Source organism: Lonchura striata, chromosome 1 (assembly GCF_050655825.1).
Source record: "Lonchura striata isolate lonStrDom1 chromosome 1, ASM5065582v1, whole genome shotgun sequence".
Lineage (NCBI taxonomy): Eukaryota > Metazoa > Chordata > Aves > Passeriformes > Estrildidae > Lonchura > Lonchura striata.
In genome coordinates, this window is record NC_140703.1 from 50,971,039 (window position 1) to 50,985,180 (window position 14,142).

General features: G+C 37.7%; 1 long non-coding RNA gene across 1 annotated transcript in view; it reads right to left on the bottom strand.

Moving 5' to 3' along the window:
• The window catches only part of LOC116184333 (uncharacterized), a 122,325-nt gene that overhangs the window by 73,718 nt on the left and 34,465 nt on the right, over positions 1-14,142 (bottom strand). The gene's annotated exons all lie outside the window — the stretch shown is intronic.

A 14,142-nucleotide genomic window follows, 5' to 3' on the forward strand; every position in this document is an offset into this window, starting at 1 on the left:
TAAGATTTAGAAAAACACATGTAAAAAAAGAAAGAAAATTCAGACCTTGAAAGAAAAATCTCTCCTTGACTTTTCCTCTTTCTTCCTTGCACAGCTGTGTTTGTTCAAGCTTCCTGTGAGAAATCACACAGAAAAGAAGATGATGGGGAGAAAAAGGGTGAGGAGCTGTAATCAGGGCAGGAACACACACTTGGAACTGGGAAGTTCCCTCAGGCTGCCTAATGTAGATGAAATTCTTACAATGTCTAAAGAAGGCATATACAATAGACCTGGCCAAGCATTCCTCCAGGGGATTATATTGTACTTCCTACCTCAACTTTCATTTGAGAATCCAAAATTTGTTACAGAGGCAAACTTTCTATCTCTTCTTCTTAACAAGATGGGAAGCTGGCACATAATGAAGTTAAAACATTCCTAATCATTGAACCACTTATCTATGCTTACAAGGTCAAAGAAAGGAGAGTAGTGGGAAAGCTGTGCCTAGAAAATAATGAATAAATGATCAGTTCATAGAAATTAAACATAATTTTCTCTTTGTCTTCTGAAACCAAGCAAACAGTCAGGAATCCAGCTAAAATCTTTATCTGACCGACTACTGCTTTGCGTCATGAAAGAACTTCATTCCTCTGATGGGGGCTGGGAAATGTCCTCCAAAATATTTTCTTCCACGATAATGCCAAAGAAGAGAGGAAATTAGGAGCTCATTAACAAACCAAAAAAATAAGCTCAGATGTCTGAAATATATTGATTTATGTCACGAAATTCAGCTGAAGTTCATCCAAGCCTTAAGCTATTTCACTCTATGTAGGCCTTGCAACTCATAAAATACAATTGCTGGGAAAAGTTAGCTCTGCCTGATGTCAGTAAGAATTTTTTGTTGGATAATGTCTGTCAAATGCAGTTAAGCTTGACCCTGTAATGATAAGAATGTAAAATCAGCTGAATTAATTAATACCAAAGATCAATTCTGCTCAGGTGCCTCTCTTGAAAGTTGGCTTGAAAAGATGCTGGGGAGAATGAGTATGCATAGGGATCTGAAGATCTGAATGGACTACAAAGTTTAAGTCACAGACTACGATGCCCTGTAACTTTGAGAGATCTGAATATACCTTGATAAACCTCCCATTCGGCTGTACTTCCTACACCAGAGACTGCATCCAGATAACCATTTTAACAGATGCTGAGGGATGTGAACCCATTTTGGCCTCCACAATATAATGTGACAATGAATCATTCAGTTTAATTATTTATAATATGAAAATAATCTCTCTAGAGAGAAAGCAATAGTTTCAGTGAATTGTAAGACGGCTTGCTTAGTCATCCTGTGAATCATGTTGCAATGTCTGGGATATGGCAAGTACCCCAGATAGTGATACCACTACAAAAGGAAACACATTAAAAACTATCTAGTTCCACTTTCTTGCTCTTGGAATCTCACTGAAGTCTGATCCTGATAAGTTTTTCATACCAACAAACCTAACCAAATAACTTGAATTCTTATTCCCTGATAAAGTAGCAGGCATGAATTCCTAGTCACGTAGAGAGATCAGTACAATGCTTTCGGGGTTCCTGGTGGAAGCCTTTAATGTGTATTGCAGCAGGCAGTGAGGAGGCATTTGTAGGGCCCAAAATAAGTTTTCCCAGACATGCTTGCTGAATGAGTGAATCCCTGTGAGTGGCTGGGAAAAGAAGCAAATCCCTGCCCAGGTGTATCCAAGACATGGTGTGCTGCAAAGAGCCATGCTGGGTGAGATGTTAAAAATCCCACTTCGCCATCTGAAGTAGCCTATCCTGTACTCAGATAGCCTTCACTTGCCTCAATATCTTATGAAGCTTTGGGACAAATTGGTTTATACAAGTTAATAGCACAGTTTCTGTGATCATTACATTCAGACATGCTAAGTCTTGAAAGATTTCAAGCTGGACTTGCAGCTATCACTCAAGCTGAACTCCAGGACTCAGAGTGGGTTTCTCGTACAGCATTGCAAATATTTCCCTCTGCCCAAAATACTACTTTTCTACTATTCTTGCATACAGCCAGGCATATATTTTCTTTCATTTGTCCTGAATGACAGGTATGTGTCACACTACAATAGGTATGTACCTCTGGATTATGCACACTTGACAATTCTCTGCATCACCATATATGAGATGATGAGTGTCTTTGCTGGTAAACTGACTGCAATAGTAATGCCAAAAAAAGAAAGAACCTGATGGCAGGTTCTTCTGGGAGGCAGGAGGTTTGTGCTGGGAAGTAAAACTCACATATCATTGAAAAATTGCAAAATCATGGAATAAGATGAGTTGGAAGGGACCCTCAAGGATCATTGAGTTCAGTTTCTGGCCCTGCACAAGACGTCCCCAAGGGTCACACCATGTGCCTGAGAGCATTGGCCAAATGCTTCTTGAACTCTGCCAGGCTGGTGCTGTGACCACTTCCCTGGGGAGCCTCTTCCAGTGCCCAACCACCCTCTGGATGGAGAAACTTCTTCTGATACCTAACCTATACCTCCCCTGACACAGCTTCAGGCCATTCCCCAGCCAAGAGCAAAACATGAGTAGTTCCATCCTAGATAAAAACAGGGGTTTTATCACAATCTAGGGAGAAAAAAAGGGGAACTACAAAAGATTTTGATGAAAGAAACATAAAACAGCAGGGGGCAACAGAAAAGTAGAAAAGTAGAATCTATCAGAGAAGTATCTCTGCTATTAGCACCAGATCTGAGCTTCTTAAACAAATGATGCTGGCCTCACTTCAAAGTATCAAGCTCTTGAAAGAACATAGTTCTCTCCTGTGTCCATGAATATAGTTTTCAGTATTTTACTAATGGGATACTGTTTTAAAAAACAAAAAACTGCTTTGTGGACTTGAACAAAAGGAGGCCAAATTTGTTTGGACTAGCTGGTTCTAAAAATTACTTTACAAGCACTTTTACTTCCTACTTTATAAAAATTCCTGGATCTACTTGAAGGTTTTTGCAGCTAGGATTTTTTATCCAAACTTCAACCCTGAAGAGTTATTTATATCATAAAATATATATTTATCTTCAGAAAAAAAAATTAAAAATAAATCAGAAGTCTTATACCATAAAGGGACCATCACTGTCCTCCTTGTAGAGCCTGAAGCCTAGGGGAGTTGATCTAGAGAGTTCAGAGCACTTGGATTTAAAAGCAGTATTCAGAGGGGAAATCAGATGAGTGAATCATCTGCCTATGGAAAAGGATGCACCAGCATGGATAGGGCCATCACCATTTTTCAAAGGAAAGAAGAAGAAATGTATCAATAAGGTGGCAAATAACTGTTTTCACAACAGCATGGCAAACCAGCTGTTGGAGGTACCCATTTAAAGCTGATTTTCTGTCACTGGCTACAGCCATGTCCCTAATGTAGGGTACTAAAACTAGTAGCTCCTGACTTTTAGTGCATTTTATTCAGGTGAAAATATTTTTTTATCTCAAGGTAAATACACCTACTCACACTAACAGGACTTCTGTTTCCATCCTTTTATAGCTGTAAACCAGGGTAAGATTTAGTTAAAGACATAGGTATAGTATTTGATTGCAATTGTCTCTAAGGCTTTTACAGAAGGGACCATAACATGTGTCTTCAAGGATAGCAGGCTAGCTCAGTTCAACCATATTATTTTGGGATAAAAGAGACATGGCTTAATTTATACCTTCTACTTCCTGGGTGACATGCAGCAAATATTGCAAAAATACTTATACTGAAATGGTAATTAAAGGCATTCTGTCTTCCAGAGAAGCATGATGACATTTCTCTGGAAAACGAAAGTAAATATTTTAGATACCATCACAAACACTTTGCATAAATTGAATGCTACACAACCTGGGCATTTGGAACTGCCCTAGTTCACAGAGCCAAGCGAGCATTTGACTTCAGTTTTGCAACTGAAAGGCTATGGTGTTGGCAAAGGCAAAGCAGAGCACAGGTCTCTTCAGGCAGCAATAAGCCAGCATACCATTCTAATATTTTTGCTTTAAAAAAATTTGAAAACTAAGAGAAAAGATTTTTTTTTTCACACAGCTTATCTATAACAATTTGAAGAACTAAAGACTTTGACGATGCAATTGGTTCAACTGCCTTATATAACATTATATAAGATTGGAACTACCTTACATTAATACAGAGAAGGTATTTTTAGGCAGCATGATTCACTACATAACTATGACAACACACTTCAAATGACTGAAAAACCAATATTCCTACAAACTATTTCAAAAAAGAGCAGAATTCAGGCTTTCTATAGCAGACATTGCAACTCAGCAGGGCCCAGGCTAGCTCACAGACAACTCTCCCTACCCTAAGACATGCCACAGGTGTTTGTATTAACTCTCTGTTCCTGCCGGCAGGTCTCAAAACCAATGCCAAACTTCTTTAGCCTATTTGTGACCTGTACCTAAAAATCACAGAGAAATAAAATTTGCAGCACTCATGGTTCATCTAAAGCATAATTGCTTCTGCTTATTAGGAAGGAACATGCTTTTGTCTATTTGCATGAAAACAAGATAATATCAGCTAGGGATGCTAACTGTAGCTGACAGTGCAAAGGAATAAACCAAGATCCTTGTCTCTTTAAATATGTAAAAACACAGAGGACAAAGATAAAGACAGTCTGATTTTTATCAGTGCAATAGAGCACTTATTCTGCCAGAATTTCACATCTCCTCTCTCTGTCTAAGGAAATGACTCCTTTTGCTTGTTACACTGCACACCTGGCACAGCAGCATGTGCTCCCCAGCCTCATGTTCTTGAAAAGAGTTTGCATGTTCATCAGAAGAGTGAGAGAAAGACGAGAACAGCCACGGGGACAGGAAATGGCATTTAGTCCTGTAAAGCCACCACGCGCCCCAGCAGAACTACAAAGCCAAATAAGCAGCTCTGGGCTGGGCTTCCTCACAAAGCCATAACGCTAGGGAGAAGAACAGCCAAATCCAAACCTTTGAAAAGATGATGCCTTTCTTCCTTCTGTTCCCTTCTGACACTGATCAACAAAAAAATCCTTGAGATCAGGTAATTTGCCAGTGTGCTGCCATGCCATAAAACTCCCATATTTTGAATTTGTATTATCACATTTTGTCACTTTTCCTGGGATAAATGATAAAATTTAACTTCTATGGTGCTATATAAATGAAAATAGATTATTTGGGGAATGTTTTTATAAAACAAAATAATCATTAGCTAGTCAACCAAGAATTCATTTCTCCAAATTTAATATTCCAGTTAACTTAAAATCGCATACCAGAACCTAAACTTGTACTTTTATATTCCCTTTGAAGTAATAAGGGATAGCTACATTTAAAAAACAATTCAGCCTATCATAAAATAAGAGTTAAATTTGAACAGTCCTCTGTAGGTGTGTATATCTCTCAAAAGGCAGTATAGTTTAGGATGACTAACTTGGAATTGTATGTCTAATTTTTAGAGTCTTACATTTTGGCAGATGGATCCCACTGTGAGTATGTTAATCTAATGCATCTACGAAAGGCACTATTAAGAAAACAACTTGGATAAAAAAGAATTTTAAAAAGTGAATGATACTGCAGTTCCCATTATAGCAATGTTTTTTCTCCTGCAATTATTATACCCATAATAAATTTTTCCTAATGATACCTCCTGAAATGAAGTGCACATGCACCTGGGACCACCAGCTGAGCTGTACAGCCCATAAGCTTTTATGTGAAATGGCAGAAGCATCAGATACAACATCTTTACATTCCGTTTTAGCATGCTTTTATGGCCTAGAGAGCCTATGATACAACATGAGAAAGAATGTGTGGCAGCATTTAATGACAATGGCTTTTATCTTCCCTGCACTCAAGCATCTTGGTTTTAGACATTCATAATTAAATCTCAAGAAACAAACTGTAGAAATGGAAAGCATGTAATATATTAAATTGCCTGTAAAACATTACAGAACATTGTCTCAAAACCTAGAAAAGGGAGTTGTAATCCAAATCCTGTAGTTCTCAAGTTCTGTGTTTCTTCTGCACATAATTCTGAATTCAAAATTATTCCTAATTCTAATTATAAATCTAAATAAAAAATATTTCATAGTCCAAGAAAAATGAAAAGATTGCCATATATCTTAGTATTAATCTTAATAATCTCACTGCCCTTATTTTGAAAGGAACTTTGAGAGAGGAGTAGAATGTAATTTTGCACTGTTTAATAAGACTACAAAGACCAAAGATTATGGCAGCATTTGGTAGAGAGACATGAAGTTGATTTCTATTGTACAGACCAAAATTAGTGGCCCCAGATATAGACACAAGGAATCAGCATTGCTCATGTCAAAAGAAAGAGTATGATCATACTGGTATTCCAGAAAAGCAGAGTCACGTACCTGGAATGTTAGATACCCAAGACACATTATTTATAAAGCATGCCATGTGCAAGGGAAGTCCCAGTGCTGGTCCTGACTCCAGACACTGCTGACACCACAGCCAGTGAAGATCTGAAGGCAGCAGCATTCAACAGATACACGAGGTCCTTGTCTCGAGAGAAAACTGAAATATATGCTTAAATCTTCCAGCTTTCATGGAATAGCTCCTAGCTCCTTGGCAAGTCTGAAAAATTTAAACTTTGTAACTGTTAAAAGCTAACTGTTAAAGCTAAAAGTTCTCAAACTGGAAGAACTGCAGGCATCTTGCACCTAAGGGTATCAAACCATTAGAGTCTCTCTCCCTGCACAGTCTCCCATCACGTGGCCCTAATAGCAATTAGAGAAAAAAGACTGAAGAACTGGTAAATATCTGTTTTCAGGCAACTAAACGGAGCCTTGGGGAATGTTTTTATAAAACAAAATAATCATAATAATATCTTAGACTAGGAAAGTTTAAATGTCTCCATGTCTCCATGTAGGTGTCTATAGATGTCTAAAATCCTATTACAGGCAATGAAGCCCAGAAAGAACTTCAGCTCATGGTAAAACAGAGTTCTAGAGGATGAGTCAGCTGCCCACATGTGGGTTTGCAGAGGCATTTGATATGTCTCTAGGCATGCTTGATGTCATATGGACTGCTGGGAGACTCCTGCCCTTCTAGAGCAGCACCAGACAAGATTGCTGAGGACATGGGAAGTGGCATTAATGTCTTGTCTTGTGAATGAATTGTATCCTTCATGATGGTCACCTGAAATTCACCTCACATCTCCACTACCTCTGAATTCTCCTCATAGACACTACTGGGCACTAAATTTATCAGTCTAGATTGATCTGTCTTAATCTCAAAATGAATCCCATCTGTCAGAAACATTCAAGGAGAAACTGACGCCACAATTACATGAAGCCACTTTTTTCCTTCAATGTAAAGACACAGAAAAAAAACCATTGTGCATCATGGTAGTGAATGAGTGCAATGTGACAGCTTGTAGGGCAAATGGTATCAAACAGGAGGAGGAAGGTGCTGTTGCCTCTCCACATACCATCTGCAAAAGCTTTTGGAGCTCTCTTGTCAACATTTTTAAAGAAGCTAGTGACAACTGAGGAAGAATTTTGTAGAGAGCTATTTGTAGAGATCTGGCCACAGTCTAAAAAAACATAATAAAAGGCATGGGAGATATTCTCATGCATTGCTGTCAATTTCCAAACCTATTCACATGGAAAGAAATTTCTGCCAGCAAAATTCTATAAAGTATCAGGAAAACATTCAGAGACACCATGTTTAAGGACTGATAATTTCTGTTTTCCCTTAATAAAGAGAAGTTAGCACATAGAGACAGGGAATTTCAAGCCTAGGCTTGCCTGGCTGTTTCACAGGAATGCCCTAGGTTGATTCATTCTGCTGCTGAACAAGCAGTTTCCTGCAGGAGGTCAGCGCAGAAGAGTGAATCACCCCTCTATAGCTGTGGTACTTATGACACTATTTACTGGTGATAACACATCAAAGTGTAACCCCCAGAAATGTCCCCAGGATCTTCATGAAACCTCAGAGACCTTGGGGAATGCACTGAGAGAGAAGAGGCAAAGTCTGCCTTTTAAGAGACAGGACACTGTGTCAATTAGCACAGGGATTTGCTGAGGTGCATCTTGGTGGCTGTGCCTTCCTTTCATCTTTCACTGAATAGCCAGTCTCCCCCAAAGCCATATAAGAAGTATAACTACTAGCACATCCCAGTGTATGTCACCAGAAATTATTAATAAGACTGAAGATTTCCTTTAGGGGACTGAGGAAAACATTCCATTACTAAAAAATTTCCATGTCATTACCACAAAGTTAAAACAAACCTGTATCATTTAAGTAAGTTCTGTCAGTGTCAAAACAAGATGCTCTAGGATGAAACCCAGTAATAAACTGTCTCTGATTAAACAGTATAATTTAAAGAAGGATGGTCTCCTCATAAGCTGAGGAATTATTTCCTTTTTGTGCAGTGAAAGAAAGGTAACAAGGAGCTGCTGGAATCTCGTCCATTTCCCACAACAGTGATTGCAAATTTGCTGCAAAATTTATGGGCATCTTTGAGGGAATCAGAGGGGATTTGGAAGGAAAATATTGTACATATAATGTAATGTAATAATTATCAGTTTCAACTCAATATAATTACAAATGAGCTTCCACCAGCTACTAATTATCTTCTTGGTTACAGAGGCCATATTTTATTTAAATGAAGTGGAATGAAATGTTGGTGAAAGCTGTATAAGTAGTACTAACGAGAGAACACACAAGAGGGGATATATTTCCCTTTTAGGCCCTTGGATTAAGGGTTTTTAAAAGTACTGAAAGAAAAGGTACAAAGAAATAGAGCATCTTCTTGAGTATCTGAGAGACCCCAGGTCTAGCTCAAACAGAAATTTACTTTCCCTGAATGTGTACCAAACAGTCCACATGAAGTTAATTTGTGATAGAGTTAGTTGCTCTTGAATTCTTTTGAATTCTTTTGTGGGGGGTGGGGGGGGGGGTGGGGGGAACAATAAGAACAACAAAAAAACCAATCAACCAACCAACCAACCAAAAAAAAACCAAAAAAACAAAAAAACCCACCCAAGCACAAAACAGAAAACCAGCCAAAAAAACTTTTTGGATGGGGACCTTGGGTCATATCCCTCTCACCTGTCTTCAGGCATTCATGGTAACCTTTAGCATTTTTTTCACTCATGAAGGTAAGCACATCTTTGTTGGCTGTTTAGATGCCTAAGTTATATGGGAGGAAGAATTCACCCAGTATCACTTTAAGGAACTTAAAAAGCATTTCATGAACAGACCTTTTCTCCCCACAGGAATGTATAAATCCATCTCTGTCAAAACAATATTATGCTATATTTAACTCTGAAAACTAATTAGCATTCATAATTCTGACTATTGGAATAAAGTCTAAGGATGAAACAGAGCAAGACAAAGTAACATGCAGTCCTTGCCGAAAAACTGCACCCTAAATAGACAAGGCAGAAGGGTGTGATAACACTCATCATCTGAGGTGATCCACTGGTCTCACTTCAAAGCTCATGGAAACAGAGGAGAAGGAAAGAGGTGTGGTGGACAGGAAGGCAGGGAAGGAAGAAGGAAGCGACTGAAGTGTATGCAAGGAAAGAAGTTGCAAGCATCACCATTTTTCCAATACGTTGCAAAGTATATTGGGTTAATGTTGGACTCAGTGCATCAGAAATAAATCCACAGTGAAATTAAAGCATTGAAAATCACAGACAGAAATACCAGAATGATCAAAGACAATTAAAATCTTGTAAGAATAGCATATCTTTTGACATTTAAATGTCAAAATTATTTTATGACAACAAGAGTAGCTGTCAAGTGCAAATGCACTGAGCTTTCCGTTCACTTTTCAAGAAGCAATTTAATTAGTAGTTTTAATATTTTTCCCTGCATAGACAAGAGGCCTATGTTTTGTTTATAGGGTTTGTAATTCATATTCAAAGTGTCATTTGTACCATGAAACATCCATTTAATAAATTGTGTTAATTATTATTCCTAAGAAGTTGAATTTTCTTAGGATCAGGGCTACAGTGGCTAAGCACTCATTGTCTGTTTAATACTCTTAGCAGATTTTCAGTTGAAGTCACAGAGCCCTGTCATGAAGTCCACTAGCAGGCTGCACTCTAGAGTCCAGAGTGGCAATAGCAGTCTGACAGGCATGAACACCTTGTTGCATGTCTCACAGTGCAGGCATCACAGCTAAAAAACCCCAGACACAAACACAGTATACAAACTTTATATACATACAGTCTTCTCATTATAGCATAATGAATGTACTTTATCTGCACTTGCAGCTGGTTCAGCTTACTCATAATTACTTGGCTCATTTCTTGTGCATCACACTGAATATATAAATGTAATATCCAGAGAAGTAGCAGAGTGATAAAACATCAGTATAATTCCTAGGAAAACAAAAAAAGTAGAAGGCAATATCACTGTGCTGATGAAGACTCCAAGTTGAAGAGCATATATTTTTTGGAACATTTCTTTCTTTATTTTTTCTGAAAGAGGAATAGACATTTGGCTTTAACCCTCCACTATTACAGCCTGTTTTATTACACACATAAAATAATTTTTCAGTATTTAGATATCTGAACATTAAGCACCAGATGCTCAACACTCTATATTTTATAGGAAGTCTGATTTTTTTTTAGTATCTCTGGTGAAATTCAATAAAAATAAAATCAGGATTGTTTTTGTAGTTTCTCTAGATAGCAACCTTGAACATGCCTCTTGTGTATGGACTACATTTCCATATGTGATTAAAATGATAGGTGTCTTGTGGTTTAAAAAGTCCAATCCTATTTACTTAGCTGTATTTTAATTAAATGTGCTTTGCAGTCAAACTCTCTGTGGCACTTGTATGAAGAATGCTATAAAACTAAAATGAATGGCTGAATGTAATATTGGGTAAGGATTGCAGAAATGCATTTTAATGTTTTTAAAGCATGCTCATAAAACTTCTCTTGGACAAGCTAAAAATTCAAATTTCCTGAGGAGAAGAAAGTTTTCTTCATTATTTAGCCAGACTGACATACGATTAGTCATTACAGTCTACCCAGAAAATTAAAAAACTCTTTTATACCACTATTTCTTCTCTGAGTTTCAGGAACTTCTACCTTACAGCTATTTTCATCAACCACAGCAGAGCAGGTTATAAACTAGCCTCCCCTTCCTGCTCACAGATTTGCAATTGTGGTGGCCATGTCACAGGAACGAAGGCCTTGGAGCACCGGGTGTTTGAATTCTGCCTATTTTTGTACATCTTACATCTGGAAACACAAACACCCTTAAATTATTAGATGACATTGGGTAGGATATATATAATTATCTGGAAGTATATTCTGTACTTTGTTCTTTTATTGTTCTTATGCCCATGACGGGAACATACAGAGCCTCAATTTCAATCCCTTTCAGATAATGCCTCTACCAACACAAAAACAAAAGATGGTCTCTGGCCATAGCACTATATGACCTCAACAAGAGATTATAGAGAGATACAGGGTGATGCTTTGGTTATGCCAGAAAGAAAGTAGTCACTCTAAAAATATACATTCATTTGAGAATGAAGTGGGCAGTGGTCTCCAAAATGACCCTTCCTTTCTAGTGACTATAAACAGAATCTGGGAATTTGAGAATCAGATATCCACCTTACACATGTCTAAAATAAGAGACGAATTCCAAGGAGTCAGAATAATTATTGTGAATTTTCTCGGAGAATGACAAAGATAAGGCTTAAGGAAGAAAAGAGAAAAGAGAAGAGAAGGGGTGGTTTTGGGCATATTTACATAGAATTGATTTGGTAAGATTGACACCAGACTGGTGGTACCTGACATCTGGACAGGCACTTCCCATTAATGCAATACTGCAATCAATGACTTTGCAATGTATTTTAAAAAAAATTTTAATTCAGTTTTATCATCATCATCTTCTGCATGAATAAAACAATACTTTGTATATGGTAGAAACTTTAGCAAGTTGCAGGAGCAAAATGTACAGCTACTATTGCAAGTATTTCTTCACTTTGTGAGTCAACTTTCATGTCTCATTGCAAACCCTGTATTATACTGCAGCTGGGAGCAGTGAACATAAGGTTCATGCTCTTTCTGGAGGCCTCTTTCCTTTCTAAACCACAATTTTCCATGTGATCCTGTATATGTCTGTAGTATGTCAAGCTACACAGTGGACTAAGCCCACTGTTGACCCTGGTCACTCATCCCCCTGAATATTTGTTGCAAGTACAGTTAAAGATTGTATTATGGTCTAGTAATAGTTTGTATTCATAAAATGTGAAATGATTAGGCATGGTGGGACTGATCAAGATACAGTAAAATCCATCATCATCTTAAGTCTGCCTCTTTCTAAGCTGCTTGGTGCTTTGAGCCTCAGCTGCAACTGTGACAGTAGATCACAGGACAAACAGAAAATGTGTGGATCAGGCAGCAGCTCGTTTATGCCTATTTTTCACCACTACAGTATAGTTAAGTACACAGTCTTTTGCTGCTGGTCTGGATATCTGTTTTTATCACTTACAGAATAGGGATCAAACCAGCTTCTTTGTCACTTTCTTTTTCTATCCTGGATTACAAAAAGAAACAAATTTGCACACAAATACTTCAGTGGATGTTGAGAAACACCTTCAGTGATTTTTTTGTGTTTTTATAGAAGTTTCAGCTCCTCCTGTTAGTTTTAGTATTAAAGCAGCAAAATACTTCAGTTGAAGAAGAAAACTGTTCTGTGTTCTGAACCTCAGTGTAAGCTCTTCACTCTTACACTTGTGATTAGCATAGTAGTCTAACAATTGAAATTACCCATTTACTGCACTTTAAATTTCCACACTACATCCAAATAGTGCATGGGACAGTGTAAGGTCATGAGGGAAATGGTATAGCTGTTGCAAAGCCATACTTTTAAAAATACCAGACCACATGCTACTAATCACAGGAGAGGTGAATATTTCTTAATATACATTTTTACCATGTTCAGGTCATTATGTAGGCACTGCTTGAGTTGCCAGCATGATTTTGTCATATTTTAAAACTGAAAGTATTTTTACATGTTGCATCATGCTGTCTTGTAAAGAAAGCAGTGAACTTTGACAATATTAAATTTTGTGGTTTAAGGGCATAAACAGAAGATGAATGTCCAGCCAAAAGGGAGAGATAGGGACAGCTCTGCCTGTTTTCCATTGATGAACAAGGGGATGCTGGCCAAAAGAAGGCAGCCTTTGAAGGATAAGCTTCTGCTCTACTAACAGCATCCTTCTCTCCATAAATAGGCCAGTATTTAATTGTCATGGATAGTGAAGAATACAAATTTAATCTTTCATTATCTTGTTCTGCACATCCTAGTTAATTTTGCACTTGGATGGGTTTCAAAGGATTGTGAATGGGTGAATCTTCTGCAGTTGTCTTTTGTAATGTTGCATTACCAGTGCTCTTTCCAGGAAAAACATAGCATCCCACTGAGTCACAAGAAATGCTCAATGCAAGAATAACAAGGGTCTGTTTTAGAAAAGTACTCTCATAACAGATTGAAAATGGCACAATATTGATGAGCTATGTGAAGGCCCTTGCTTATATGCTGAGCTGATAGAAACTGTGGCTATTTTACTGAATAGAGCTGGACAGAACAAGGTTTACAGGAAATCAGATGATATTCTTTAATGTGATGACATTCTTTACTGATCATGAATTTAAGTTAATTTTCAGACATCCAATAATAAACAGCTAAGCATTCCTGTCTCCTCATATTTGCAGATACTACAGCAATAAAATCCTGCAATATGCTGCAATGTCAACAAAACACAATTGTTTCCATCTCCTTGGTTTCTTTCACAATTGAACATTGAAGAAGAGCTAGCTACAGCATGTGACATGTAACATCTCTATTGCTTAATGCCATTACTGATTATTACATACAAAAAAGCTTGGTACCAGTCCCTGTCACATTTGAAAACAATAGTGGCATATAAAGCTCAATCTTATTATGTGGGTCTTTTCCTGTTTTTTTTAATTGGGTCTCTGTAACTTAATACAATTGTAGGGTACTTAATGAATGGGGGATATTTGAGACAAATAGTTTTATCAGTTCAGTTCTTTCTACTGTGCCATTTAGGGACAGGAATCAGAATTGGTCTGCCTGGTGTCTGGACACTCTTGCTGTGATTTGATGCCTCCACAGCTCAGCTCTTAC